This window comes from Pediculus humanus, genomic scaffold, assembly GCF_000006295.1.
Source record: "Pediculus humanus corporis 1103172107436 genomic scaffold, whole genome shotgun sequence".
Lineage (NCBI taxonomy): Eukaryota > Metazoa > Arthropoda > Insecta > Psocodea > Pediculidae > Pediculus > Pediculus humanus.
The window spans coordinates 98,593-105,567 of NW_002987058.1; positions in this window are offsets into that span (position 1 = coordinate 98,593).

Genomic DNA, 6,975 nt, shown 5'->3' on the forward strand with positions numbered 1-6,975 from the left:
TTTTTTTAACGTTTTTTAAGATTACGTTATTACGTCACGAACGGCAAACGGCAAACGTCATATGGCAAACGTCATACGGCAAACGGCAAACAATAAAAATTAATTCGATTTTCTTTTTTTTTCGACGACTGATCTTCTTATTTTTTATTCGTATTCGTTCCCTACTTTTATATTATTATTATTATTATTATAAATAGCAGACGATTTTTTATTTTTTTTTTTAACCCGCGATTTAATTTATAAACAAAAATATTTTGACCCCCCCCAAAAAAAAAAAATTTACGACACGTTTTTTTCAGTTAAAAATTTTATTTTCCAAAAAAAAAAAAATAATGATGATAATAATAAATTCTCAGGAAAAATGATAATGATGATAAAGAAGAATAACAAATGCGACAAAAATTTCAATAAGAATAAGAATAATAATAATAATAAGAGATCAAAAGTCCTAAAATTTAATAATAATAATAATATTCATCTTATTAATAATCATATGGAATAACAATGAGATCGAGAGAGAGAGAGAGAGAGAGGGGTACCAACATCATCATCATTCTCATCATTATTATTACGCATGCGTAATACAGTAAACGGTATCCGGAAAATACATGAAGGGAGGAGGAGGATGGGTGAGAGGGGAAACGTGCGTAAAATAATCGTGAAAAATTTTAGTTTTTGAAATTCCGGGATAATAAATATATATGCGACGTCGTAAATAATAATGATGATGATGATAATAATGATGATAATAATGATGATGATAATAATGTTGATGATGATGATGATGATGATGATGATGATACATAGGGAGTGTTTGGGGATTTTTTTTTTTTTGTTTTTTTTTTCCAATTTAAGACGACCGAACTGAGTAGTAAAAAGGAAATTTTTTCCAGGTCGTAAGATAAGTATTTAAAAAATAATTTTTTATAAAGCGAATAAAATATTTACGACGATGATAATAATAATAATAATAATAATAATAATAATAATAATAATAATAATAATAATAATAATAATAATAATAATGATTAAGATAAAATTCAATGTAAAAAAAAAATTACGGGTTGTTGGTAAATAAATAAATATATTTACAAAACACGTGTGGGCAAGATTTGGAAAAAAGAAAAAAAAAAAAATTTTTTTCCAGTTTAAAAATGCAATCGATAATGATAATGATATTCGTGTATATATAAAAATAATAAGAAATTTTCCAGGGCTTAAGGGTAACGAACCTAGTATAGCGTAAATGGTGGCATTTAATAAAAATTAAATTTCTTCATTTACAAAAAAAAAAAAAGAAAACCTTGATTTCCTTTTAAAAATTAAAAAGCAATCGCCATTTTTGTTTTTTTTTTTTTTTTATTTAAATATAATCGAGTTTGAAATGGAAAAAAAAAGCTCCAGTAAACTAGTTTTAACTGATGATTTCCTTAACCTCAATACTTTCTAACTAGTACACAAATTTAATTAATATTAAAACTAATTTAAACATTTTTTTCAATATTTTTTTTTTTTTTACTTTTTCCTTTTACGTATGCAGAAAGAAAATTTTCTCTCTCTCTCTATCTCTATCTCTCTCCCTATCTTTCTCTTTCTATGCATTTCCTGTTTACTTTGAAATTTTCGCAGCGGTTGCGGCGAAACATTGATAGTCATTTAAATTTACCATAATTCAAAAAAAAAAAAAAGAAAATTTATTATTAATATTATTATAATTTTTCCTTACTGTTGTCCGGTTAATTTAAATTTGCACCTTGTTGAGAGTAAATGATCCGGTAAATTTTAACGATTATTATTATTATTTACCTTTCGTTTCCTGCACACTCAATTATTCTCTATCTCTCTTTCTCTCTTTACCTTTGTCTCTCTTTCTGTCTGCCTTTTTTATTTTTTTTCTCTCTCTGTCTCTCTATTCCTCTTAACTTTTCCCTTTTATTTCTCTCTCTCTCACTGTTCTACCTACTTTCCTTTTTATTTCTCTGTCTCTCTCTCTTTTCTTTTTCTATTCATACCTTTCTCTCTTTTTCTCGTTCTCTCTCTCTATTCCTCATTAGCTTTCTTTCTCTCTCTCTGTTCCTTTTTACCTTTCTATTTCTCTATCCTCATTACCTTCTCTGTCTCTCTTTCTCTCGCTCTATTCCTTTTTTCTTTTCTTCCTCTCTCTCTGCGTGTGTTTGTCTGTTCACATCTCTCTTTTTATTTCTCTTTTTCATTCTGTGTTTATTTCTCTCTTTCACACACTCTCTCTCTATTTCTCTTTACCTTTTTCTCTCTGTTATTATTTCTCTCATCTTCTCTCTCTGTTTATTTCTGTCACTCTCTCTCTTTCTGTCTACCTTTCCATTTTCTCTCTCTTTCGCTCTGGGTTTCTCTATTCATAATTATTTCTCTCTTTTTTTCTCTCTCCACTCTTTATCTACGTGTATACCTCGCCCTCTCTCACTCTCTCTTCGCATCTCTTCTATTCCCCCGGCTTTCAATATCATTCTACTTTTCCCTTTCGGTATTCTTGATAATTAATGGAAAAAAACAAACGAAAAATACTTTTTATAAACGCGTACAATATGATAAAAACTCCAAAATTTTTTAAATCGGGTTCAGTAGGTCAAACAACAACAAACAAACAAACAAAGTAACAACAACAACAACAACAAAAAGTACTTACAATTAAAAAACACCTTGACTTCGCCCTATCGAACAAATCGGTAAAAAAAAAAAAGAAATTTTCATTTGGAAAATTATTAACGTTTGTTTTAAATAGTGATAATAATAATATTTAATTACACGTCAACACACGCACACGCACACACGTAAACGAGTAGAGAAGGTTGCAGAGGAAAAATTAAAAAAAAAAAAAAGTTCAATTAAAAATTATTTAATTATTAAAAAATGGCGATAATATTAACTGGAAAAGGTTTTTTTTTTACCCAGTCAAGGATTTCCAGAAGTTTTTAATTTTTTTTTTTTCATTACGCGTTAGGAAAATTTTTTTTAATTAAAAAAAAAGAAAAAAACGGAAACGAAAAGAAAAAATTTTCATATTTAAATTATCTTCCTCCTCTTCCAATTAAAAAAAACCGTTAAAAAATCATCACGCAAGGTTCTACCCCTCCCCCTTCCATCCCCCTCCTCACTCCGTCAAAAATAATTTATTTATTGTTTTGCATTAAAGTTAAATAAGGAAATTAAATTTTTTTTTAATTATTAATTTTCCCCGCTGCTGCTGCCTTCCGCCATCGTCCGCCATTTTTAATTTTTTACATTTTTGCGACAAAATTCCCTCATTGAAAATTTTCATTTGTTTTGTTAACGATATTAAAAAATCGAAACGGAAACGAATCGATATCGATCGATAAACGACCGATCGAACGTTTCCTAACGTCCATAATAATAATAATAATTTCCGGTTTAAAATTAAAATGGCCGAAATTTTAACGTTTAACCACCGTCGATTGTTCCACCCGTCACCTCCGATCGATCGATCGATCGATTATTAATTAATTAATCGTTATTAATTACTATTATTATCATCATCATCGACACGTTTCCTTCCGTTTTCTAATAAAAATAATAATAATAATAATAAATTTATAATGAGGCCGATAAGTAAGTAAATCTGTCATAATAATAAAAATCCTTCAATTAAATCACAAACGGGAAAATTTTCCGCTTTTTTTTCCATTTCGTACGAGGTGATTAACTTTAAGTAAAAAAAAAAAATTATGAAATGAAAACTGGAGAAAAGCAATTTTTTCTTCATTATTGATAATAATAATAATAATAATAATAATGAAAATTTTAAATTTTGCGTAACGGTCACCTTGATAAGCCAAAAAAAAAAACGTTATCAGTAACGATAATTTTACGGGCACGTATTATTGAAATTTTTATGAAAAAGAAAAATTTATTTCGGAACGTGTAATAATAATTTTTCTCCAGATTTATCGATAATAATAATGATAATAATGATGTGTAATTTAGGGCGGTGTCGACGACTGGAGAAAATTATAGTAAATTTCCACGTGTAATAAATTTTTTTTTTGTTGGGAATGCAATTATGAATTTCCGGAATTTGGTTTTGATAAGAAAAACAGTAACAGATGTTTTGTTATCAATTAAAATTCCAGCGACGAGAGTGATAATAAACGACGATTGATAAGTGATAAGGATTAATTATTATTAATAATGATGATTAAAAACGATACACTACGGGATGATAACATTATCATACCATAGAAGTCATAAATTTTTTTCTTTTTTTTTGTTACGAAACTCAAAACCGGAAATGGTTTTTTTTTCGGGTACCTGAACAACCTTGAAAAATTTGACAACGAACAAAACAAAAAACATTTTGTCGCGAGGGGAGGGGGGAGGAAGGGCAACAAAAAAAATGGACGTCATGTTTACTAATAAAAGTCGTGTAATAATAAGAAGATTAAATATATTTCAAATTCTTTTGACACGTTTATTATTATTATTATTATTATTATTATTATCATTATTATTATTATTATTATTATTTGCAATTATTAACCTTTTCCCGTCGTTATTATTATTATTATTTCAAATACCAAAATAATTAATTTTTTAAAAAAAATAAAAAAATAATTTACAATCGAATAAATATTTCGTAAGGAAGGAATTAATTATTTAATTAAATAATTAACGCGCCCTGAATTTAATTATTTAATTAATTAATTATTTTATTACATTTTAAAATTAAAAGTAATAAATTTTATTTTTTAAATGCGTTCGAAACAAAAAAATAAATAAATAAATTCTCGCGAACGGTTTTGCAAATTATTTACGAAAAAAAAAAATTCCTCCTCTCTTCCCCGCCGTCCCCTCTTCTTTCTCTTCGCCCCCCGCAACCGCCATCTCCTCCACCACCTACGCCCACTCCCTGATCCCCCCTCCCCTCGAATCTTTAAATCGGGTAATAAAGATGGGCTCTTCTCGTTTTGGTAAAAAAAAAAAAAATAGTAATAAAACAGGTACCGGTTATCGTTACGTAATCAACCTTTTATTATTATTATTAACATCTGAACCCATTTCCACCGTTGCTCAATTTATAACACGATCATCATCATCATCATCATCATCATTGTTGTTGATATTATTTAAATAAAAAAATTTAGTGTTAATTATTATTATATTGGTTTGGTAAAAAACAACGAACATGTTTTTTCATTTTTAGTACGTAAATAAATAAATTATTATTATTATTATTATTATTATTAATTTATTACGAATGACACAATGATGATGATGATGATGGTGATGTTCGGGTTACGACGACGACGACGCGTATTTTCATTTATTATTATTATAAAATGTCGAGGATGAAACAACGAGAATAAAAAAAAAAAAATCGACTCGTTTGTAAATTATTTAATCGAAATTTATCATTATTATTATTATCATTATTATTATTAATTGTTACGTAATTTAAGGGACGGAATGATTTTTTTTTGTAATTTTTCGACCGGTTTTTTTTTCGGTTGTTGTCGTTGTTGTTGTTGTGGTAGTTGTTGACTTTTCGATTAATTATTTATAAATTTCATCCCAGTTAAATAATTAATATTATTATTATTATCATCATCATCGAAGTTAAATAATAAATATTATTATTATCATCGTATGTGAAGCGCCATTTTATTATAGTAATATTAATAATATTCGGGCGAACTTTTTAATTTCCAAAATACAAAATAGTAATAATAATAGTTATTACTATTATTATTATTATTATTAATTGTTAAATTCTAATACGTCGTCTCTCTCTCTCTCTCTCACACACAGGGTCGGATATTAAGTATTTATTCGTTAACGGAAATTCACGAAAAAAAAAATCCCTGGAATCGTCACTGGAATCGAAAATTATTTTAAAAGGTCAAAAAATGAACGGACTAACCCGCAGGGAAAATTCGTGAATCAAAATAAATAAAGTTTGATGCCACGATTTAAAAAAAAAGGCGGGAAATTTGAAATATAAATTTTCTACTTTCAAAAAAACGCGCCGAAAATAATAATAATAATAATAGTAATTATTTAAAAAAATTTTAGGAATGCGAACGTAACCGCCGTTTGAAGTCCGACCGTTATAAAATTGATTTTATTATTATTATTATTATTATTCTTTATTAATAATAATAATAATGATGATTTATTTAACGATTTTATTGATTTTTGAGCTCTATTATTATTATTATTATTATTATTATTATTATTATTATTATTATTATTATTATTATTATTATTATTATTATTATTATTATTATTTATTCGGTGCGGTATTAAATGATCCGTATTATTTAGGACAAGGATTCGTTTTTCCCAATTTTTTTTTTTTTCTCTTTCCAGACATTTTAAAATTTTTCCTCCTTTTTCCGCCCCCTTTTGTCGTCGTCGCCGCCGTCGTAAAAAACAATCGAATGATAATAATAATAATCATTATTATTATTATTCATTCGCGAAATGTAATTAAAATATTGAAGGGCGAATTTTGGATTTTAAATAAAACGTGAAGGAAAAAGCGCAAGAAAGAAAAATAAAAATAAATAATGATGGTGATAATGATAATTATTGGGTGCATCACCTTTCGTTAATTAACATTTCGTATATTATGACGTCATTTTAATTAATAAAAAATTATTTATTAATAGGGATTTTGAAATGTGCGACGTTGAAATCGAGCGCGGGGTAAACACGGGGTTTTTTAAATTTTGAGTTTGAACAAAAATTAAATTCGAAGTTTTCTACTTCCACGTTCATAATTTATCTATATTCTAATGACATTTTTTTCTAAAGACCCACTTATCAAATTCGTTTTTGTAAAACGGCGACAAAATTCTTTAAAAAAAAGGGAGAAGTATTGGTAAATCGACGGAAAGGTAAAAAACGGGGGAATGATATATCGGAAAACCGGAAATGAACGCAAATCGTTTGGTTTCCTTTTGTCGACAATTCGTTATT